Source organism: Doryrhamphus excisus, linkage group LG10 (genome assembly GCF_037039965.1).
Source record: "Doryrhamphus excisus strain RoL-2023G ecotype Guam linkage group LG10, RoL_Dexc_Guam_v1.1, whole genome shotgun sequence".
NCBI classification, from domain to species: Eukaryota; Metazoa; Chordata; class Actinopteri; order Syngnathiformes; family Syngnathidae; genus Doryrhamphus; species Doryrhamphus excisus.
In genome coordinates, this window is record NC_136366.1 from 7,164,337 (window position 1) to 7,190,894 (window position 26,558).

Here is a 26,558-nt window from a genome sequence, read left to right on the forward strand (position 1 = left end):
ACTGACGGGCTGGCTTCGTTCTGTTATGGCAAATGACTTCACGTCATCCCGTGGGAATTTCCTTGGTCCTTTGCCACCACGTCTTTAATGAAAAATACACATGGCCGCCATCACTCCTACTCTGGCTCAGGACACCTCAAGTTATTAGCTTTTCCAAGGAGGCTGTGCTTTCATTGGTGTGTTCCTAATCAGGATTTTGCAAGAACTATCTAACATTATTGTTAGCTAGCTCATATTAACTTGTTTTCTCGTGTTATAACGCACAGAAAAGGGAAATACCATATTTTCCGGACTATAAGTCACACTGTTTTTAAAGGTTGGCTGTTCCTGCGACTTATACTCCAGAGCGACTTATAAATGAAAAAAACACTGGACACCTTTTCTGTTTATGTTTATTTTTTGTGTATCTGAATAAGCATTGTGTTAGCATATTTTATTGTTAGAACTTGCCTTCCAAAAGGACGGAATGTCTGTTTTGGTCAAGTACCGTATTTTCTGGACTATAAGTCGCTCCTGAGTATAAGTCGCACAAGGCCAAAAATGCATAATTGGGTCAAAAAAAAAACCATATGTAAGTCGCACTGGAGTATAAGTCGCATTTTTTTGCGGGTAATTTATTTTATGACCAAAACAGACATTACATCATCTTGGAAGGCAAGTTCTAACAATAAAAAAATAGAAAACAGGCTGAATAGGTGTAAGATATGCTAACACAATGCTTATTCAGCTACACAAAAAATAAACATAAACAGGAAAGGTGTCCAGTGTTTATGTAACATAAACACTTTTTTCATTTATAAGTCGCTCTGGAGTATAAGTCGCAGGAACAGCCAACTTGTGAAAAAAAGTGCACTTATAGTCTGGAAAATACGGTATATATATATATATATATATATATATATATATATATATATATATATATATATATATATAAGACTATAAGTCACACTTTTTTTCATAAGTTGGCTTATGAAAAGAGTGACTTATAGTCAGGAAAATATAGTATATATATATAGACCGTGGACTATTAGTATTAGTCACACAAAGCAAAAAATGCAAAATTACGTCGAAAAAACATACATAAGTATAAGTGGCATTTTTTGCGGGTAATTTATTTTACAAACTGAAAAATGAAAAATAGTGAGACTTATAGTCCGGAAAATACGGTACTTTGTAAACTAAATTTCCCCGCAAAAAATGCGACTTATGTATGTTTTTTGCTACCTAATTATGCATTTTTGGCTTTGTGGAACTTATACTCCGGAGCGACTTATAGTCCAGAAAATACGGTAAACATGTGTTGATGTTTCACATAAGGGTTGGTAATGATGGGCGACATTCCCAAGAAAGTGCAGTTCCCCTTTAAATCCCATTCAGCTTTTCGATGTCGACTGTTTCAATTCTTCTACTTTGTTTTCCCTCCTGCAGCATTTTTGACCGATTAAGTTTGAGAAAGTCTGAAACGCAAGAATTATCCCAACAGTTGAATGGGGAGGTTTTTTATTTGACGGGCTGAAGAAGAGGCTGCTTGGTTGTGCCGAGCCGGCTTCTTTTCATGGAGATGTGTGTCCGTTCAGCCTGTAATTTGAACTGAAAGGATAAGAAAAAAGAAGACAGCGAGGAAGTGCTTTTAAACGGCCATCTATTGTGCTCCAGCTCTTGAGCACTGGGCTAGAGTTAAAGAAAAAGCAGTGGCCTTTTATACAAGCCTTCAGTCCTCCTGCGCCTAAAACGAGTCCCTTTATCCTCCTGGTCTTTTAAAGCTAATTGTGGCGCTGTAGACTGTTTTCAATGGGATTGGAAGCATCCTTTAAAAAACATAAAACTGTCACAATACAATTCCAAGTCAAATAGCAGAAAAAGCACCGACAAACTTGTCATGTGTTTTCTCCCATGAGGCAATGGGGGAACCACAACACATTCTGGATGAGGCACCCTGCTGTGCTGGTGAATAGCTATTGTCAATAAGCCAGCATATGAATAGTGAATTCAATGATATGAATTAAATGAACACCTTCATCGAAGACGAAACTCTGATGAGCAAACGAGCAGCGAGCACAAATAAATATGAACGTCTTTCTTCCAATACACTTTAAAAAAAATGTTTGTAAAATTGACAGCGGAATGCGGTCAAATCATGACATCATAAAAATGTAAACAGAAAAACAAAGAACCCCTTTTTTGTAAAATACAGAACAAAACAAATCTGTTATTTTAAAAGTAAAATGATGTGAAAAAAATCAACTTTATTTGTAGAATTTACAGATTCCTATAACTTGGACGCACAAAACTTGTAATTCAATAAACAGTACAATGAGGTCAAAATTACAGCATTAAAGTGTTAAAATAATAAATAATTCATGTTGGGAACTTAATTTTTTTACAGGAAAAATAAAAAAAAATGTAAGAACATTTATTCATCTTATGTACCTTGTTCTACTAATTACAATATAGGCCAAAACATTAAAAATATCACACAATTAAAAACTTGGCTGAAGCTTAAAAGCAACCTTATTGTGTTTTTTAGCTAATATCTATAATATATCTGTAATATATCTATAAAATATCTATAATACTGTTAGCTAATATCTATAATACTGTTGTCACTGACTACAACAGGTACTACTAAACTCCTCTTGACTTATACCAAATACAAAACACAACAAAACAATGTTTTTTGCTCAGTGTTTATCCATTGTGTTTAATAGTGTTTTGATGACAAATTAACAGCAATTTTCTGCAAATATTACATAAATAAAACATTCATTCATTTTCTACCGCTTTTTCCTCACAAGGGGTGTGGGGGGTGCTGGAGCCTATCCCAGTTTTCTTTGGGCAAGAGGCCGGGTACACACTGGACTGGTCGCCAGCCAATCACAGGGCACATATAGACAAACAACCATTCACACTCACATTCATACCTATGGACAATTTGGAGTCGCTAATTAACCTAGCATGTTTTTGGAATGTGGGAGGAAACCGGAGTACCCGGAGAAAACCCACGCATTTTCCTTCGAATCAAATGCCCATCCCATACAGTAAATACTTACACATGTTATTATGTCATAACTGTTTATGTTACATAAACACTGGACACCTTTTCTTCATTCATTTATTCATTTTCGAGGGTCGCGGGGGTGCTGGAGCCTATCCCAGCTGTCTTTGGGTGAGAGGTGGTGTACACCCTGGACTGGTGGCCAGCCAATCACAGGGCACATATAGACAAACAACCATTCACACTCATATTCATACCTATGGACAATTTGGAGTCGCTAATTAATCTAGCATGTTTTTGGAATGTGGGAGGAAACCGGAGTACCCGGAGAAAACCCACATTGTAGGGGAGAACATACACACAAACTCCACACAGAGATTGCCGAGAGTGGAATCGAACCCTGGTCCTCCTAGCTGTGAGGTCTGCACGCTAACCACTACTTCACCGTGCCGCCTAAATAAAACATGATATAACAAAATACCCATATTGATTTAAGAAAAAATGTAGCAATTTTGTAAAAAATTGTAACAGTTAAAAAAAATTACAGTTTAGCCCAGGGGTGGGCAAACTACGGCCCGGGGGCCACATGCGGCCCACCAAGCGTTTGAATCCGGCCCGCCAGTTGCTTTCTAAGTATTTCAACTTTTAACATACAAACTGGCAACATGACTTGCAAGTCTTATTTAGTAAAAAAAAACAACAAAACTGTCAAATTAAATGACGTAGTTAGATGTGGTGTGATGTTTAAAGTGCTCCTGAAAAAAAGGGACATGAAAACATACAGCTGATAGTATATAACACTTACAGATAAAATTAGACAAAAAAAAATTCAAGGAAAATTATAAGTATAAAATAGTGTGTGTGTTAAATATATATATATATATATATATATGTTCTGGCCCCCCCGGACAATTTTGTTTCCTCAATGCGGCCCACGAGTGAAAGTATTTGCCCACCCCTGGTTTAGCCTGTAAGACTGTTTACATTTCTACTGTAATTTTTACAGGCTAATTCTGGCAACCACAGCTGCCAGTTTTTTTTTTCTTAAAAACTACAGATTTTTTTTTTTACAGGCTTTTCTTTCCAAGCAGTTTCTCCAGCAGGTGATTAAATTGATGATCTCCTTCCCTCAAACCAAAGGAGTGTTAATCATTCAAATCACCGGCTTTAGTGACCGGCTGGAAAGAAAACCTGCAATGTCTCGGCCCTCCATAGCAGGAGTTTGACACCCCTGCCCTAGAGAATGCCTCCACGTGGCCTACAACGAGAACACGCCACAGTGTTCTCCCACTGGAGGTCACTTATATTGCTGTAAAATAGTCCGGTTCACACTATCTATTGTGCTATTCCTACAAAATTCTCCTGAGTTTATATTTGATTGAAGCTCCCTCCCCCGCTCCAAGCTGGCCTCCCATATCAATCCCCAGGATACGTTTCCTTGTTAGGCCATCATCATTATCCTTGAGCAGCAAAGTGTAAATCCCTGGTCAGCTTTCAGTAATACAAAGTAGATGAGATGAAGAGTTATTGGATTCAAAGTGTTTGTGAGCAGAATGATAATTTCTTTATCTTGTGATCAGTCGCCATTGGTGCACACAAGTGACATCCGCGGTTTGTTTTAATTGAAATAATTATCATATGCTCACAAACGATGTGCATAGCACATACTAAGTCCATGCTAGAATCTTCCACTGGTACGGTTTTGGGTGCATGTGTGGAAAAATCACACTTGGTCAGGTCTCTCATTCCGTGTATCCTGTCACTTCGTGATTGGCTTCTAACTAAAAAGTAATCATCGTTTTTGGATAGTGACAAAAAGCCAAAGAAGCAAAATATATGCATGGTGTTAATCCACGACACTTACCAAGTTGAAGTATCATCAAATATTTTTTTTTTTCGCTGTAACTATTGATGGCAGGACCAGGGTTCGATTCCACCCTCGGCCATCTCTGTGTGGAGTTAACATGCGTGGGTTTTCTCCGGGTACTCCGGTTTCCTCCCACATTCCAAAAACATGCTAGGTTAATTGGCGACTCCAAATTGTCCATAGGTATGAATGTGAGTGTGAATGGTTGTTTGTCTATATGTGCCCTGTGATTGGCTGGCCACCAGTCCAGGGTGTCCACGGCACCTCTTGTAACATTACTATGGAATGGCCTTTATTGTCACTATATACAAGATGTACAACGACATTGGAGAGCTTCTCCTTTCAGTGCAGTAGTCAAGTTTTTTTAAAAAAAGTATATAAAAGTACAGTAAACCTCGGATATATCGGATTCAATTGTTCCCATTGGTTTTAGCGAAATCCGTTATATGCGTATACCGGAAAATGTCCGTTTTACGCATATATTGGATTTATATCCGTTATAAAAAGGCACTTCCTTGACTATGTTTCCAATGTACCTGGACTAGGCAATGAAAAGAGACGTAAGGTAATGAGAATTTAACTTAAGCTAGGCCCTGTTACGCCCGTCAGGCCTACGTTATTTCCAATAGTGAGGTTAAGATCTCATTCACTGCTGTGCTAGTATTATTGACGTCACTCACTTTTATATTTGTCCTAAATCTGGAGCCAGGAGAAAGACACGATGCGGCCATCCGATATATGCGAGGGAAATTGGAACGGGACTGGAGATTTTGTCCGAAATAGGCGAAATCCGTTATAAAAAATCCGATATATGCAATGAATTTTTATTGGAAATGCATTACAGAAAAATCGGTTCTTTTTTATCTGTCCGTTGTGAGCGAATTTCCGATATATCCGAGGTTTACTGTACAGTAAAAAAGACAATTTAACAAGATATATACAAGATATATACAAGGTATCCAGAATATACACATAGTATTGCACAGGAGCATATGCAGGAGCAGACATATTGCAGATATATTAATTTTAGTGCAATGATAAATGGGTCATAGTGCACATAATGATGTATAATGGTGTATACTGGTGAGTAAAGTCACATGTGAGTGTATTGTATTGGGTTGTTAAATAAATAAATATGATTGAGGTAGAAACAGAGGCAGTGATGGAAAATATTGCACATTTGCATTAATGCTAATGACCGGGTACGTTGTACGTATGTCTGAGTTCTACGACTAGCTGTAACCATAGTTACCTGCAAGGATACAGTACAGTCATCATAGACACGGACGTGCTGCTGGTGAGAGTGCACTTAAACCAAGCATTTATCAGATTATGAAGAACTTCAAGGAGAGCGGTTCAGTTGATGTGAAGAAGGATCCAGGGCACCCTAGAAAGTTCAGCAAGCGTCTGGACTGCTGCCCAAAGTTGATGTAGCTCAGGTGCTTGCTCAGGAACGGTAGCAGGCGGGTGGGAAGTGCATGTGCGAGTGAGTCAAAGACTTTTAGAAGATGGTCTGGTGTCAAAAAAGGGCACAAAGGAGACACTTCTCTTCTGGGAAAACATCAAGGACGGACTAGTGGTCAAAGTAAAAGCATTTTCTTTGACTGTTTGAGGCATCCAGGAACAAAGCTTGTCCAGAGAAGGTGAGTGCTACCATCAGTCCTGTGTCATGCCAACAGTAAAGCATCCTGTGTCAGGTTTCTTCTCAGCCAATGAAGTGGGTTCACTCACAATTCTGCCCAAAAACAGAACCATGAATAGAAAATGTTAATGTCCATAGGTATGAATGTGAGTGTGAATGGTTGTTTGTCTATATGTGCCCTGTGATTGGCTGGCGACCAGTCCAGGGTGTACCCCGCCTCTCGCCTGAAAACAGCTGGGATAGGCTCCAGCACCCCCGCGACCCTTGTGAGGAAAAAGCGGTAGAAAATAAATGAATGAATGAACAACTTCTCCCAACCATCCAAGAACAATTGATGATTTTTCCACAGACAAACGTGGAAGAACAAAAAAAAATAACGTAACATCTGACAAAACCATCTAAAAACATAAAAAAAAACACAACTGCAGATAATCTCACCTGTTCCACACCAATGGAATGACCTTCAATGACCTTCAGTACAGACACTTCATAGTTGCTGGACACTTTTAGACTTGTCAGGACTTCAACTCGGCCCTAGCTCTCCTGAAAACTGAAAGCACACATCTCACACAAACAACCCAAGGCTGTTATTCTCCATTCTTTGTGTAATGACAGCAATGCGAGGGTATTCCACTTGTGAGACAAACATATTTGGAGCATTGAAAATATGTTTTTTTGTTGCTTGGCAAAAGCTGTTTTTTTTTTTTTTTTTAACTGAGCTGAACTGAACAAAGAGCAGCTATTTGTGAATAGGACACGGAATTAGTCATTAAAACATTTCACAAAAGCAAAACAGCACAGCACACAGGGACAAACAGCGTTAAAAAAATAGTTTATGGACATATTTATTCATATAAAATAATACTGTGTATACCTTCTACTGTACCTTTTTTGTGAAGGTACATAGGGAACTAAAGTTAATGGATTTCAATTATAATAGTTTTGTACATTAATTAAATTAATTTAACTGCATCACGACCCAATCGGGGCGGCACAGTCTAGTGGTTAGCGCGCAGACCTCACACCTAGGAGACCAGGGTTCAATTCCACCCTCGGCCATGTTCTCCCTGTGCATGCGTGGGTTTTCTCCCACATTCCAAAAACATGCTAGGTTAATTGGCGACTCCAAATTGTCCATAGGTATGAATGTGAGTGTGAATGGTTGTTTGTCTATATGTGCCCTGTGATTGGCTGGCCACCAGTCCAGGGTGTACCCCGCCTCTCGCCAAAAGACAGCTGGGATAGGCTCTAGCACCCCTGCGACCCTTGTGAGGAAAAAGCGGTAGAAAATGAATGAATGAACGACCCAACCGTGATGAGTGAAATTTTGTGAATTATGATTCCAATTTTTGTATTTAGATCATAGTAAACCGACCTGTTGAGGGTGTACCTTGGGTAGGCTCCAGCATACCCCCATGACTGTAGTAAAAATAAGCAGCATAGCATAAAACCGTTTTACGGTATTCTAAATTGGTTGTTTTTCAACATTAGAGCCCTATACATATGAAATAGCACCCCTACAGTCATGGTTTGTTTTGATCAGTGTTCAGCCAGTGGTTGGACCCCAAAGAGACAACAAAAACGGTGAAGAAAAATGGTTTAATAAGAAAAAGCGAATTCAAACAGAGTGGAAAAATACAAAAAGCAAAGTACAACATAAAAATCCGGGCAAAGCCACACAGAAAAAACACAACAAAGGGAGGTAAAAGCTAAAAAAAAAGCTAAGCAAAATAGCCATAATATTGACATTGTGAGTATATGATATATATATATAATATATGAGAATATTGTGAGTGTCCAAACACGGCTCATGAAGACCTGAATTACTCCCAGGTGCTTGTAGGTGGCGCCGCCCCCGACAGGATCGGTAGTGCACCACAATAGAGAGCAGATGGGGAGCAGCAGAGCAGTTCGGGCAGGAAATAATAATATAATACATTTATGACATGCATATTGTTGACATAACATAGACTCAAGTTAGCATTGGGATACGTCATGCATATATTTGGCGTTCAGGTGTTCCTGCTTAACCTTTAATGATTTATCTTTATTTTGTCCAATAGTCACTGACAAGCAGTCCAATGACAGGAAGTAAAGGAAGATGAAACCTTTCTACAAAAGTAACTTTCTTTAAGGTTTAAATTAGTTTTTAAACTTGCTTTATTTTTTCTTTGATACCCACCAGATAGTTCTAGCAGGCACTGACGCCACCGCCGATGATTCCTTTCATTTTCTCAGAAAGAGACCCCCGGTGGACGTGGACATGTGCAGACAGTCGGGCACACACAGCGTAATGGTGCATGGACGTTTTAAGGTTATTGGAGTCGCTATTGTGTACTTGGCGCCCAGCTTCACCGGCTGTACGGCGGTACAAGGAGCAACCTTAGCAGACGTTGGTAAGATGTGGATAGTAAATTGAAGCTTTCAATTTTATTAGCTGTCAGTGCTCGGCTCATCATAAAAGCTCAAAATGCAGACAGTATAGAATCAGCTAAAACGGAATTCTCATGCTTCTAAGTAACACAGCCTTAAAACCTACAAGATTAGCTTGAGGGAGAAAATTACAAAAAGGTTATTATGTTTAATGTGAAGATCTTGTACAGTGGGAAGAGGTGGTATCAATACGATACGACCTTTGCTATTGATATTTGGTGTTTGATATCAGCCCATCCTGTAGTTCTGATTTTTACTTACAAAAACCCAACAATCTCTAGCATTTCTAGAGCGTCATCCACTTGATATAGTTCATCTTCAAACAGCTAAAATAATGCATAAGGCTAAAAATAACCAATTAGCTAAAAATGTCATCCAATACTTCTCTACAAGAGAGGAGAAATATGATCTCAGGGAAGAACTACATTTGAAACACTTATATGCTAGGACTACGTTAAAAAGCCATAGCATTTCAGTATGTGGAATCAAACTATGGAATGGATTGAGTAAGACCCTCAAACAATGCACAACGATGAGCCAATTCAAGAAACAATACAAGCAGTTGATGTTTGCTAAATACAAGGATGAAGAGTCTTGAACCAGTCATGATGTGCTATATATATCACTATATTGACACTTACTATGGTACCCATTATGTCATTGGATGGTCATATCACCTCGTACTTCGGTACGTAACAAAAATTCAAAAAAAAAAAAAACTTAAACTATATTAGGAAAGCAGGAAGTGAACAATTAACATTATTTTAAAAAAATACATAAAAAATAAAATAATAAAAAAATAAATAAAAAAAATAAGAAAAAATAAGAAAAAAAACCCTTAAACTGTATTATGGAAAGCAGGAAGTGAACAAATGCAACAGTTACTGATTTTAAAAGTACCAGATGGAGGGGTAGGATTTAATAAGCTTTGCTTCTTCCAACTCCTTTTGGACATGTGGAACTGTGAACTGATTATGTGATGCATTCAATTGTAATCTGATGCATGTTCAAATGAAATAAAACCATTATTATTACCATTTAATTAGCGGAATAGCGGCACTGATGTGGCCACGGCAACCAATGCTTAACTACATATTTTAGTCCTAACATTGGTGGACCAGCCAGGACGCCTCCCATGCTATGTTAGCGTTAGTGCTCGAATCATTGTTTAGATCTGTGTGCAAAGCTTTTATGATAGAGAGATAGAGAGATAGAGAGATAGAGAGATAGATAGAGAGATAGAGAGATAGAGAGATAGAGAGATAGAGAGATAGAGAGATAGATAGATAGATAGATAGATAGATAGATAGATAGATAGATAGATAGATAGATAGATAGATAGATAGATAGATAGATAGATAGATAGATAGATAGATAGATAGATAGATTCTATATTTCTATATTGTCGTTGAAATGTCGTTGCCTGGCTCCCGTATAATAATAAATAATAAATATAATAATAATAATAATAATAACAATAATAATAACAACAATAATAATAATAATAATAATAATAATAATAATAATAATAATAATAATAATAATAATAATAGTGTATGGAGAATAAATAGATGACATCAGATCTGAACAATGTACAGCATAAACAGTAATTTGCACAAATAATTTAGAATAAATAATAATAATTATATTTATAATTAATATAATATTAATAATAATAACCTTGACCATAGTGATTACTTCTTATGTTTAGCATGCTGATTCTTCAAACCCACTTTAACTGACTACTTCACATCATTTCAATGTTTATGTCGTCCTAAAAATCAATATTCTATGCAAATTCAGCAAAAATGCCCCAAAACTAACAGCAAGGGGAGTCAATGAGCAGATACAACCAAAAAAACGATAAACACAATCAGTGCAAAGTAAATGGTCGGACGTATTGTTACTCCCTGGTGTGCATTCCCAATGAGCTGTTTGCTGTTTGCTAGGTGGATCCACACTTGGCCCACTTTTAAAAGTTGATGGATAGAATGGGGCAATTTATTTACATATCCATGACCAACATCCTCACCTAGACCTCACATATTTTTTTTTGTGAGCGCTAACAAAGCAAGCGCTGCCTCTTTCTCGACGGCCAGAGGCCAGATTGATGGCTGCGACTTGAAAGTTTGGATTTAAGAAAAAGAAACACTCCCCTGACAATATTCCGAGAGCTGCTTGCACTGGTAAAAAGCGGCGACTGCCGCCGTATCCGTCTCTGTCAGGGGGGCGCATTTCGCACAAATAACACAACGTAAACACAACAATAGCAGACTTGACAAAGATTTAAAATGATGGAAGACAAGCAACAAAAAATAGTCAAGCGCCATATTTGTTAGCTTTCATCCATCTGTCCATGGTTGACTATTGGCTGGTTTTTAGGTCATACATTGACGGAATCGTACCATTTCTTATTCTGGGTTTCCATTTTGATTAGAGATGCAGTTTCGTGCCGAATCCTCATCAGATGAGGAATCAGATGGGATGAACACAGATTCACCAATGAAGGAATCGACTTTGCTACTCTCTGAACCCACATCAGGGACTTCGCCAAGTCGCTAAGGCGTCAAAAGCAGTGGAGCTCTTTCTGGACTGTCTGGCTGTTTTTACGGGTTAGAATATCACACCTACGCCCACGGACGTATACGCTCATCCTCCATTGCTTAAAGTGGAGGACATTGTGGGGGTTGGTGTGTTTTTGGGATCACCAATATTCAAACTTGAGGAGGGAAGGGGCCTTGCAGTAGATTCATTCATTCATTCATTCATTTTCTACCGCTTATCCTCACAAGGGTCGCGGGGGTGCTGGAGCCTATCCCAGCTGTCTTCGGGCGAGAGGCGGGGTACACCCTGGACTGGTGGCCAGCCAATCACAGGGCACATATAGACAAACAACCATTCACACTCATATTCATACCTATGGACAATTTGGAGTCGCCAATTAACCTAGCATGTTTTTGGAATGTGGGAGGAAACCGGAGTACCCGGAGAAAACCCACGCATGCACGGGGAGAACATGCAAACTCCACACAGAGATTGCCGAGAGTGGAATTGAACCCTAGCTGTGAGGTCTGTGCGCTAACCACTCATCCGCCGTGCAGCCCCCTTGCAGTAGATTTTGTAGAATTTGTTAAAATCTATTATTTTGTCTGGTGAGCTGGATATCTTGGGGCACCCCTACTGTTTCCTGATTGGTATGATCCACAGCTGCTGGAAAGCACGTGCAGTCATACCAGTTTTTATAGTAAATTAGCGCTAATATTTAGGTGGCCTTAGGTTTGCAAAATGCACTGATACTGATATGAGCCAATCACAATGCCAATCATATCAGTTGGCCGATTATAGGACATTGCTAATCTTGATTTAAAAATAAACAATAGGTTGTGCTCTTCTGGCTGTATACTGGTTAGCATGCTCTATCTAGATGACACAACACGGGTCTGTAATTTGTATTTATTCTGGGGTGGGATAAAACTGTTCCATTAAGAAAAAAAACTTGTGTCCCACTGCTTCTATCCACGTCAGACGGTGTCAATTTTTTTCTGGCCATGTCGGTCCAGAACAGGATGTCTGAACATGTCTTCAAAACGTCTGCTTGAGTTTGAAGGAGTCTTCAGTGAGCCCAAGTTCCTGCACATGAAAAGCCTGAGGAATGTCTGCTTAAATGGGAGCAACCAAAGGTTGGCAAGTTTGACTCTTTTGTAGTTTTTACATGACAGCTGCCTTTTCATGAAGTCATGACTAATCAACGTACGCTCAGTCAAATCTGCTGGCTCTTTTTCAAACGTGGATCACCGTTACCTTGGAATACTATTATATCTGGGACTACTATCACACTCCGTCCAACCAAGAGTCATGAAAGTCGAGAATCCGATGCGTTTACTGAGTAAATATTACAACTGCCGGTCATCCAAAGTTAGATGTCGGAAATTTTTAAGGTCCAAGCTTTGAATGGGCTAGCACCGTCTGTCGATGTCTAGATATGTCTGTAAAAATAGCTTAAAAAAATAAATTAAATGAAAAAAAACTCCCCCGAACAAGGTCTTCCTTTGTTTGTGGGACAGAATCATTCAAGGGCGCAGTGGGAGACGGCATATAGCAGGCAACGTTCTGGTGTTCAGGACTTAAAATCAAATCAACTTTATTTGTATAACACTTTTCCTGCAAAGACATGCAACACAAAGTGCTTTACAGAATTAAAACAATTACCACAATTAAAAGGAAAGAACAAAGAAAAAAAAATACTAGACACACACACAATCACACACAGTAGGTAGACATGGCATGGCACTGAGGATCAAGGAAACGCCACCTTTGGGGCCGTCCACACTGGGAGGAGCTGCAGACCATGCCATCGGGGGACCAGCACCCGGGCCCCCACGACTCCGACAGACGGGCGGACCCCCACATTAAAGGGAGGAACCCCCAGCCGGCCGGGTCGAAGGGACCCAAGGATGGCACCCCCTCAGCAGACCGGACACAGCCCCCAGTGTGGAGGACCCACCATGAGGAAATACTGGAGTTAAAAGCTGAAGACTAAGAGCATAAAATAGGACTAAAAAGATAAAAACACAAGAAAAGTTTAAAAATACTAATATAGTTTAATAATAATAATAAAAAAAACACAGGGAACATCAGGAATGTACCATCCGTCATGATTCATTCATTCATTCATTCATTTTCTACCGCTTTTCCTCATGAGGGTCGCGGGGGTGCTGGAGCCTATCCCAGCTGTCTTTCAGGCGAGAGGCAGGGTACACCCTGGACTGGTGGCCAGCCAATCACAGGGCACATATTGACAAACAACCATTCACACTCACATTCATACCTATGGACAATTTGGACTAGCATGTTTTTGGAATGTGGGAGGAAACCGGAGTACCCGGAGAAAACCCACGCATGCACGGGGAGAACATGCAAACTCCACACAGAGATGGCCGAGGGTGGAATTGAACCCTGGTCTTCCTAGTTGTGAGGTCTAACCACTTGACCGCCGTGCCGCCCGTCATGATTCAAATGGTAAAAAGAATATACAGCAATTAGAGAAGTTTTTTTTGCATAATCCTGCGAACAAACCAACCAACCAACCAGCCAACAAACAAACAGCAATCAAAGCATTGCATTTGGCAGAGATAAAAATGATAAAAACACCTGAGTGTCCTCTCGCTTGCAAGGACAGGACAGAAGAGGATTATGTGGAGGCGTTCATCCATGTACGCCTTACATGGCTGAGACGGGTCAAAGACAAAAACTAGTTATTCCGCATATTGGAAGGGTCACTGTGCTACTTTTATTAAGAACTTGTGTCTGTTTTAGGGACACTCTGTTCCTTTGGGGTTGAGGCTAGCTCCCTTCGGGCTTAAATGCCCAATTAACCTTACGTGGCCCAGGCACATTTTCACAAGTTTAAGTGATTCCCGAATGGTTAAGGGTAATGAATTAATTTAACGGGACGGCACGGCTCAGTTCACGTGATGCTAATCAATGAAGATTGCAATTTTCATGCAACAGATGATGATGCCGGTTATTGTGCACGTAACATACATTCTTTTTTCCTGTTTATTGTCATTTGTTGTTATCCCTTAACTTTCCAGCACAGCATCATCTCAGAGGCCAGGTTGGCTGCTGCTGCCCCCCCTCTTGGGAATGCACACAGTTTTGCCATCTGCCGGCAGAATTGAGCAGGTTTATTGCACGCCTCTCGCTGCTTGCACCACAACAGCCAGGAAGCGACACTGCTGCCAGTCAATAAAATAATGAAATAAAATGCTGACTTGGCTGCAAGCACTCCACATGAAACAGCAGCTAGATGACAGCTTTTGACAATCATTCTGTAATGTCACGCAAAGTTCAGCCTGTAGATGCATAATACAAAGCACAATAATACATAGTTTGTTCTAAATGTCAGATGAAGGAAAACAACTAAATGTGCCGTGTATGGTCCACAGCTTGGAATTGCACCATTTCTGTTTTATATTTCATTTCATTTCATTTCATTTTCTACCGCTTTTCCTCACGAGGGTCGCGGGGGGTGCTGGAGCCTATCCCAGCTGTCTTTGGGCCAGAGTCGGTACACCCTGGACTGGTGGCCAGCCAATCACAGGGCACATATAGACAAACAACCATTCACACTCACATTCATACCTATGGACAATTTGGAGTCGCCAATTAACCTAGCATGTTTTTGGAATGTGGGAGGAAACCGGAGTACCCACACATAAACGGGGAGAACATGCAAACTCCACACAGAGATGGCCGAGGGTGGAATTGAACCCTGGTCTCCTAGTTGTGAGGTCTGCGCGGTAACCACTCGATCGCCGTGCCGCCCGTGTATTATATTGATTTGAAAAATAAAACAAAAAAAAATAAAAGATTTTTGTAGTACATTTTTAAAGAGCACAAACCAGTAGTTTTTAATATTGACATTTTTGATCATTTAACTAATTTTATTTTTTTACTCAAGTTGGACGTTTTCGTAGCGATTTTAAACTCAGAACTTGCACATTATAAAAATAAAATGAACCCCCCTCCCCAAAAAAACAGTAAAAAAGGGAAAACAAAGCAACAACACAAATTGTAACGGGAAGAACCCAAAGTTTTATACAATTAATTCATAATAATAGAGCCAAAATTTTTGCAGTGTCCAATCACCGCTACAAAATAAAAACATCATGTAAAAACTGTAGGATAAAAAACTGTCGCAAATTAACCAAAATATAAAGGCTGTCAGTGATAACAATCATGATGGTTGGACACCACATGATTTTTATATACCAGTGCATAATTAACTTAAGGTTCTATACACATGGAGTCCCATGACTATGAACTGCCTTTGTGCCTTGCGGCTGGTGTGTGTTGGAATCAAAACAGAAGCTGTTCAATTATCCTGTGTGATGGCGGGGGGACGCGAAAAGTAATGATTGTTATTGGATTTCCAACAGAAATCGGGTGCGTATTTTGCAGTACATCAATAATTACTTCCACTGCGCATCATTTTAAAGGATGCAACTACGGTTAATATTAAAGCTAACCACTTACAAGCATGACATTTCCATTCCACCCACCACTAACAATTTCAAAACATTGAATAAAAAATCCTTGGAATAATATCTGCAGGTTCTGAAAACATGTCATATAATGTAGTTTTACACAGTAGTAAAAAAAAAAAAAACGAACATACCTTTAGTTTTTATCCATAATGTCTAACCTGTTCCCAAAGTCCAGCATGGCGTCAGCATTTTAATCTTCCATCGACAAATAAACCTCCAGTCGCATTCACGGTAATGTTCATATCAAGCTATTGATCCTTTTTTAATCTTTTGCCCTTCACTTCCACTTTCCGCATTCAATCCATTTTGACGTGATTCCTCGCTGGTGTAAGTCAGTGAATCACCCCAGGGGGCCGTCCATCAAAGGGGGCTGCCAGAGAAACAAAGACGCTTGGCAGCCCTTTGCTCACTGCAAATGCCCTTAAAAGGAGGACTTTGGCTGGCAATGCCACCTTTGATCACTCCGCCATGACTTTATTTCCCACAGCAGCTGCACTGTTGTGATTGACTGACTGAGATCTTCTCTGTAACGTGTCACTAAAAACAACTCTATAGTCTCAGCTTATCTTATATCACAGCGCCTTTCACTTAATTTTCTTAAAGATTATTTTTTTGGAATTCAAGTTATTCACCTTAAACTGTTAAAAGCAAGTGATGCAACCCAGTGAACAACGCATGGGCTTTTTCATCGCCGCAGTCACCATTACAATCAAATACATAAAGAAAAAAGGCTTATATATTATTCTGCTACACAAACATTATGGACATGATGGAAATTTCTACATTTTTTAAACATCACTGGGGATTTTCCGGAAGATTTCCACAGGAGTATAAGAAATATAAAAAATAATGAAGAAATAATAAAAATAAAACATTACTTTAAGCTAGTTCTTTGCATGGTCGATAAAAAACATAAATATTTAGTTTTTTCCCCTAACTAAACATTATTATAGAATTATGTATATGATTTATATTGTAAAGTAAAAATAAATAAAAAAATTGACACAAATAAATAAATAAAATAATTAAAATACATAGAAATAAATAAATAATTTAAATTATGTCAATTAAAAATGTACTTATATTCTACTGCTGATTCCCAAAGAACGGAAAAAGGTGGAAGGAAACTTTTAAGTTCTTTTCTGATGAAAGATGATGTCTAATCTTTCTTTTGGTATACACCATGTCTACATAGGCCAAGAACCCAATAATCATCAAAAATGGCCGATGCCGAGAGGGAAGGCTTCTGAAGCATGAATTAGTTCATTTATGAACTACTTTTTATTTTTCCCGTTTCATTCCCATTATCATATGTTTCAAAAGTTAGTTAAAATGAAAGTAATACATAGCTAAAAGTAAATAAATATTGTTAAAAACGCTAGGATCAAAAAGTTTACAGAGTGAGACATCATCTGTAGAAAGTATCGTTTATTACCACTAGAGAGTGAGTGCTCTGGCATATCGACAATCTTTGTCGTTTTCTCTCTGTGAAAAGCAGGCTGGTTTCACGGCAGAAACGAAACGGGAAAACCTTATAAACACGCTGAAAGTTGCTCTAAACGCTTGTTTCTTGGGAAATTATCGTCTTTGTAAGTATATTGGTGTATAAATCACTTATATAGGTGCATTTTCTATTTCAAAAGTTGTACTTGTTTTGTCAAGTTAGCTAACTTCATGCTACTGCTAGCTTGCATTTGCAGTTGGTGTAAGTGTGTTAGCTAACTGTTAGCTGATGTGTTTAGCCTGTAACATGAGCAGTATTGGAATTTCCTTTTATTTTTTTGTATGTTTCAGTTACCAGTTATTTTTACAAGAAAGCTTCATAAAGCAAGCCTTGTGTGCAGAGTTTTCTTCATTGTTTCGCTGGCTGTCATTGTGAGGACAGCACACCCATAGTTGGAGAACATCTCGTAAGTTTTTCAACCCTGATTGTCCTTCAAATATCATTGAAGATGCTGCATGCCACGCCTCTAGTTGGCGCTGTTACTTTGTAAAGAAACAACTCATGCACATCTGCTCTTGCTTCGTGAGCAGCCACATTAAAAAAAAGAGTTTCTGTATGAGCCGTCAGTCTTCAATAAGGTCCTCTTTTCTACCTGCAGAGACCATTTAAATTTATGATGAAGCGTACTGATGCTGACATCTCTGCGGGGGACGCACAGACGTTGGAAGGTGGGTCTTCTTGCTTCATGCAGAGTGGGCTTGGCTTTTTCGATACAGCAAGGTCAGACGGCGGTGGAGGCCTCCTGCTGCCCGGGCACAAGGACAAGGGCGGCCCGTGCAGCGTCAGTCAAAAGCCTCGCTCTTCTTTCTCCCAATCGGCAACTTTCTTACTCGCGGGGCGAGGGAGCCAAAGGATGGGAATGTGTGCGCCCCTCCCCTCCATCTGGTGCCGCACGCCTCTGTCAGGATGTCAGCCTGCACCCCCTATAATGAAGGGTGTCATCAAGGTTACTGCGGCCTGGAATGGTGCCTGCGTCCTCCTCTAGCGCTCCATCCCGGTATCCCTTTTGCCTCATTCCATGTGACACAAAATGGCTATTTGGGAAGTGGCTTGTTGATGGTCTGATGATGTTTTTATGGCAGTTGATCCGCCCATGGAGAGCACAGAATCCTACTCTGACTCACGATGACAGCAATTTATCATCATATTTAGCCGTTTCTGAAACTGTATGCGATTGTATTGCAACACCTCGACAGCAAAAACGCTAATCTAATTGTAAGATTAAATATCAGAAATCTATGTCAGTAGCCACGTTTACATGTACCCAAATATTCCAATTCCATTTGGGTTATTTGCTCAAACGGAAAGAATGTAACCTTTGTATACACCTCATTCTGAAAGAAAAGTGCCAATCCGAATGAATATATAATCGGATTTACAGGGGTGGAATATTCCTTTCCCCAATCCGATTGAGGTATCTTGTACCCGCTCAAACGGAAAGTTGTCGGATTGCGTTCTTCTTCGTGGTGTTTTTCTTCTTCTGTTGTTTATTGGCGATTGGCAAGCAGCTTTCGTGTGCATTAGCGCCATCTGTGGAACAGAATCTAAACCCTACTATACGCCATTCACAAGTCCAGTTTTATTAAAAAAGAAAATACATATCTATATAAAACATGTGCCGAGCTTAATTATAAAATATTAGCAAGATTGAACTTTATCTTTTCCTGTTCCCGGAAAATGCTGAGATATGACATAACACGCAGCTCGAGACGTTCTTCGATTTAAAAAAATGGAGGCGAGCAATCGGCACTGGACTGCTGCGGAAAGTTTGTTTTTGATTCAAACTAAATTTCAAGACTGGACGACGGAAAAACTGGCAATATGGAGTTATTCCAACAAGTGAAAGAAAAACTGGAGAAAGTCGGTGATGTTGGTGTTTACGCTTTACTGGGCATGCCCCATTGACTATTCTGGTTTATTATAGCGGTGCATGTAGACACGAGATTGGAATATTCCTTTCCATGTATACCATTGCTTTCGGAAAGGTCATTCGGAAAGATTTCATTCAGAAAGACAAAAACTCCTCATGTAAACGTGGCTAGTGACAAAATATTTCTTTGTATCTAAATAAAGTAGCGTACAATTTAATACCAATCGTTGACAGCTCTAATCGTGATGAAAGTTGACACTCCTGCAACCTGACACTGAAACCAAAAAGTTTTCCGTGCAGGTTATTGTGTGTAGCTGCTCTATAGAGACCATAACTCAATACAGAGGGTTGACAAATTAGCATAATAGGTCTCCTTTAAAGTTGAATTTGGGCACTGTCAACCTAGTAAGCTACCAGTTATTGTGCTACGTGAGTGTTAAGTTCCATGGATGGTAAAACCTTGGTATTCGTCCCCTCCTCCAAAGTTCTCCATCATCATGAATCCTGTCACTGCATGGTTCTTTAAGCTTTTAAAGAGGGTGAGGAACGGGTATTAGCATCAACAAAAGGGTGAATGAGGTGCAAAAACACATCTTTTCAGGACAATTGAGTCATAATTGTTATAATTGATGTAAAATCTTCTCGTCCATTTCCTTGAGTCTTAGACCTCAATGTGTCTCAAGCGGCGCCCCTTCCTCTTCCCAGTAGCAGGTGACAGCTGGCCAGGTGGCCCCCACTTTCAAAGGAGCAGCCTGGCCAGCATTCAGTCTCTAAAGCCAGCTCTTCACACCCCCCCAGTCCTCAGAGTCGACACTCACTAGCATTCCAGCTTCATGTTTGCTCGACTACCGCAAGTAAGACCCAGACTTCAGTGATTTCCCCTGTGGGATCAATGCAGTGTAGATGTCAACCACCCTGTACCTCCACAATCTTTCTTCCTGCTCACAAAGTCAGTAAATACAATCAGCAGAGTGTCTTTCCAGTCCTAATATTGACTTCTTCTGTGGTTCAGCCTTCACTGGACAAGTCTTCATTTCTGCAACCAAGTCGAAGCCAAGGCATGGGGTGTCATCTTTAAGGGTAGAAATAACATAACTTTCTGCTAACATTCATATGAATATACAGCAGATGCCTGCTATTGGATGAGATTAAAGGCTGGGACCACCCGTGAACAGTAAACCATAGTAAGAGATTGAAAAGTCTGTTCTCTAATAAAGTCTGCGTTATGGATTGGTTTTTGGCAAAAAAGTAGAAAAAATAGCAGTTATATTTAATATATGTGGTATCCATATGTTGTGTATACGTGTGTAAAAATCACAAAATAAAATCTTAAGGTTTAGCTAAATTAATTGGAGTAGACCGGGTTCAATTCCATCCTCGGCCATCTCTGTGTAGAGTTTGCATGTTCTCCCCGTGCATGCATGGGTTTTCTCCAGGTACTCCGGTTTCCTCCCACATTCCAAAAACATGCTAGGTTAATTGGTGACTCCAAATTGTCCATAGGTATGAATGTGAGTGTGAATGGTTGTTTGTCTATATGTGCCCTGGAATTGATTGGCTGGCCACCAGTCCAGGGTGTACCGCGCCTCTCCAGCATGCCCCCACCCTAGTGAGGATAAGCGGCATAGAAAAAGAATGAAGGGAGATTCTGCTAAAAGTCTGCAAACATTTTTTGCAGCATCTTTTGTCTAGCCTTTTGTCGATTGCCATAGTTGAAGGTATTGGTCAAATGAAGAAAGTTGTCCAAAAAGTGTATTTTTATACGTCTTTAAGTACTTTTTAAAAAATGAATTCTGTTAATGCCCAGCAAAGTGAGCTTTGACCATTTTTGTCCGACCTTGTCAGGCAGTAAAGGGAATACACCTTTGCTGAGCCTCTACATGTGACGCACACACACACACACACACACACACACACACACGAACACAACCTTGACTCTATTGTGGACAAGCACTAATGGTGCTAGGAAATAGAAGGCCTGTTCGTCTCAGGTAGAAACATATAACAAAAGTGCATTAGTTTAGACATAATCCTTTATTAGTAGTCATTATAACACATACCCAAGGGAGTTTTATTGTCTTAATGCAATAACTATGAATATATACCGACTCTAAGAATAAAAATAGTATGGAAATAAAAAGTAAAGCAATATAATCATGTATAGGTTATGACAAATGTGTCAGAAAAATGGGAAACACGGTGTGAAAAATTACACATATATCTGGGTGAAATTTAAATAATGAAATATAAAATGTGAGACCATAAACCTTGACAAAGTCACCATTGAATTTAGGCAACCTCCCATGCATTATGATAAAGAGCAATTATGCAAAAAAATAAGAAAACTCTATCTCCTAGAATATAGAGACTATGCGACGCAACCCATCGTTCTTCACCCCAAAAAACAAGATTAGGATGAGCTGGAGGAGGAAATTATTAATGGCGGATAGAGAGCTTTGTGGCAGTTAAACCCCTAGCCTAATGGACTGTATTGACCACATTAATAAAACAGGATGTGTGTTCCTAATGTCCTGGTCTAAGTGCATTAGACTTTAGACTGAGGTTGTGTTTGTTTGTCTCAATTGTGGCAAGATGCAAGCACAATACACCAATGCCAAAATGCATTTATTGCTGAATGTTGTCAAAAAAGGTTCCAGAGAAAAGAGCTTTAAAAATGAAAACAAATGAAGCATAATGCATTTTGTGCACCGGGACCATAATCAACGTAAAGGTTTCATTTGAAAAATTTATGGAAAAGTGGCTTTGAGCGAAAAGCACGGCCAAAGCCTCCACTTCAGACTTTTCTTCTGTTATTGTCGACTAACTTTTGTGTTGGCTGTATTGTAAATCTGTAAAGGATGAGAATGTTTCTTTTTTACATGCGTTTCATATTTGTGTTATTAGCAATGTGGTATTGAGTAGCTACTGCTACTAAGACCTACTGCTCTCCCATGTAGCGGGACCCACTCGTCATCATTTATGTGTAACCGGTGGTGTTTGACTCACTGCGTTGTGATCGAAGAGTGATGACATACACAGGGTTCCTGCAGTTGCTGCACTTTACTCTCGGCTGATCGAGTATAACAAACACATTGCAGTCAAAATGTGGCCGAATAACATGCCCCTTCACAGATTACAACACAAGACAAAAATGAGAAATAAAGTTTTAAAATAAAGACATTTGTTAAGCCATACACACGCCTACCTCTCACATAGAGATTGCCAATAAAAGGGAAGTAGGAAGGAGTGGCCAAAACTTGTTGCACTAATTGGATTGGATTGGATGGATGGATGGATAAATGGACGGACAGACAGATGGATGGATGGATAAATGGATGGAAAGATGATGGATGGATGGATGGACTTTATTGTCATTGCACAATAACACACCAGTGAAATTGCCAACAAAATGTCGTTGTAGTGAATAAATAGATTACATCAAATACGAACAACAATGTACAGCGTAAACAGTTAGGAGCAGTAGGGGGTACACTGTGACGTTTTTAGCATTCCACATCAACATGACAACACAAACACATCAGGTATTACTTAAATTAAACAGAAATTTGTGTAATTATAACATGAACATATATACAATATTTACAATAGTGGTAACTGAAACATACAGAAAAAAAAAATTCCAATACTGCTCATGTTGCAGGCTAAACACACATCAGCTAACAGTGAGCTAACACACGTACACCAGCTGCAAATGCAAGCTAGCAGTAGCATGAAGCTAGCAAACTTGACAAAACTAGTACAACTTTTGAAATAGAAAATGCATCAATGTAAGTGCTTTATACACCAATATACTTACAAAGACTATAATTTCCCAAGAAACAAGCGTTTGGAGCAACTTTCAGCGTGTTTATGAAGTTTCCCGTTTTGTTTCTGCCAGCCCGCTTTTCACTCTCGTGGCCCAAAACGATTCTTTCTAGTGAAGATGTCTCACTCTGTAAACTTTTGAACCTTAGCTCTTTTAACAATATTTATTAGAACTTTTAGCTATTTATTACTTTCATTTTAACTAACTTATGAAACTTATGAATTATTAATGTCTCTGACCCAAAGACATGACAAGCGGTATTGATGCCACACTGAGCTGATCAGTTTGCTACTGCTATTCCAACATCGGTTCTGTTGCTGAAGACATGTCACTCAGGAAGAAAAGAAACGAATGCTCTGAAATCCGTTGTGTGTTCTTCACTAGAGGGTTTAATTTCTCAGCCGATGACATGTTTCATTTTAGAGTTGTGATACGAGAACTTTGGGTCGTAGAGGTCGAGATATTTTTCCCCCAAAGTTTGCCTCTTATATTGTTACAGCTACCAGTTGTAAATGTCACAGGAGGTGAAGGCGCTGCAGGATAGTATTTCCAGAGGGCCAGAATTCCATTTTCTGTCCATCGGCATTGTTGAAGAATGCAACCCACCAGACAATTAGAATCCCTGGAAAGGCAGCGTGGCCGTCAGGGGTTCATCTCTGAGTTTTTACATTAGGATTCATTGGAGTATGTACGTGTTGTGTGCAATTTCAAAGTCCACAATGGCCACAGTGCAGTCTTGACTTGCCCATTTGTTGCTTTTTTTTCTCTTCGCCTGTCATCTTGCTCAAAGACTAATAGGAAAAACTGACACTTCTGTCACCGCCCAAGCAAAAAGGTTCAGTTAAAAAAAAACAGCAAGACTAGTAGGAGGGGAAGATGGGAAAATTAAAGCATCTTCACAGATTGATGACTAAACATCATTTAAGCGGCAAAAGTCAACCTTGGGCCTGCACTTGGTGCTTGCTACTGCATCACGTGGTCACTCATTGGGCCTGGATTGGTAGCACTGATACCCACTTGTACTCAGTTTGGTAAATCACTGGTATCGCACATCGCCATCAAATGGCCAGCAACTTGAAGTTTCATAGCTTGCTTTATTGTCATCGTAAAAGAACATCACAATAAAATTGTAAGGCCTCCATTGCATCATTCGTACACACTTCAAAATAATAGCTTCAAATAATTAGTAAGGTGCCGTTTGAGGTGCCTTATTGCTGCGTGGAAGAAACTGACCCTCATTCTTTGGTAATGGTAATGGTAATGGGTTTATTTAATTTGAACATGCATCAGAATACAATTGAACGCATCACATAATCAGTTCACAGTTCCACATGTCCAAAAGGAGTAGGAAGAAGCAAAGCTTATTAAATCCTACCCCTCCATCTGGTACTTTTACAATCAGTAACTGTTACATTTGTTCTCTTCCTGCTTTCCTAATATAGTTTAAGTTTTATTTTTGTTTGTATATGTATTTTTTGATTTTTATTTTTGTCACATACCGAAGTACGAGGTGATATAACCATACAATGACATAATGGGTATATTAAATAAGTTATTTTGTATATTTTGTTAGTTTGTATAAGTTTTTTTTATATTTACTTATTTTTTGTCATTTTGTTTTCATTCATTAATTTTCTACCATTTATCCTCACGAGGGTCGCGGGGGATGCTGGAGCCTATCCCAGCTGTTTGTGGGCGGGAGGCGGGGTACACCCTGGACTGGTGGCCAGCCAATTACAGGGCACATATAGACAAACAACCATTCACACTCACATCCATACCTATGGACAATTTGGAGTCGCCAATTAACCTAGCATGTTTTTGGAATGTGGGAGGAAACCGGAGTACCCGGAGAAAACCCACGCATGCACGGGGAGAACATGCAAACTCTACACAGAGATGGCCGAGGATGGAATTGAACCCTGGTCTTCTAGCTGTGAAGTCTGCGCGCTAACCACACGACCGCCATGCAGCCCATGTCATTTTGTTTTATTTTTTGTCATTCTTTAGATACGAGCCTCTAAGAGTTACAATTCAGCTCGTTTTATTTTGAAACACTACTTCCTCGCGTATGTGCTATACTTCCTGTCTATGAATGGTTTCACCTGTGTCTCATGGGTTTAATTACGGACGCTTCACTCCCAGCCAATGAGCTCTCTCGCTGCCCTTGTGTCACCCCACTGGTGGTCTCGTGGAGTCATCATTTGTTCCCTGGTTGACTCTGCTGGTGTTCTACGTGGATTATCTTCAGAATCTTTGTTCGGTGTTGTTGTTTTGTTGTCTGGTTGCTACTTGGGCTTCCCAAAGTTTACTAAACCTGCAATAAACCTGACAAAGTTGAAAGGAGAAAAGGAGAGCCAGCCGTCTTCCAGATGTTTTCTACAAGGGCTCATCCTCTGAATGGGAGATCTTTTATTAAGCTTTGCAATTAGCGTTCCACAGAATGTTAGTCCAATACGCTGGAGGGTTAGATCCTTCACAGAAGCTTTAGATTTCTGGATAATGTTTCTAATCTTCTCCTCACGGAGTCCATGTATGAGATGTTATCGTGCGTGCAGCGATAAGATGCTGAGCATATGATACCATTTCAACTCTCCAACAATGCCTTGCCAAGCTTCGTGCCGCCTCATAATTTAGTCTTACCTCTCATCTGGCCGGAGAATATTGTGACCTTTTATCGCCAACCTTCCCCTGAATCCAGATCATCGCCACGGCTTAGGGATTTGTCCGAGGAGCGGTCAGAGAAAAAGCAAGGGAAGAAACGGCCTTCTTTCTTTAAAGCTGGCACTAGAGCGATGTTTAAAAGAGCCCCGGGGGCTCGGCAGCAAAGACCTTTTCTCTCAATTAGATTGATTCCAAAGCCGGTGGGCTTAACCTCCACAGAACACAATTTGCTTCATTTTGCAGAGACTGTCTGAAACAATCCCTGCCCTTTTTGGCCAGTTTGCCATGCATGTTCCCACTTGGCATGCATGTACGTACCTTACATACAGAATAGAGGCTACCTATAATTCTTACTTGTTGATAATGGCTGACCAAGTCAGCTGTGACTGCTTTCTCAGGCTTGCATGTGATGTGGATGCATGGTTTTAAAACTCCACTGGTGTGGATGGAAAGTGGGGAAAACTTATCCTCACGAGGGTCGCGGGGGTGCTGGAGCCTATCCCAGCTATCTTCAGGCGGGGTACACCCTGGACTGGTGGCAAGCCAATCACAGGGCACATATAAACTTCATGCTTTCACTTCCTGCTTTCCTAATATAGTTTAAGTTTTATTTTTGTTTTTATTTGTATTTTTTTTTCTATTTTTGTCACGTACCGAAGTACGAGGTGATATGATCATACAATGACATAATGGGTATGCTTAATATAA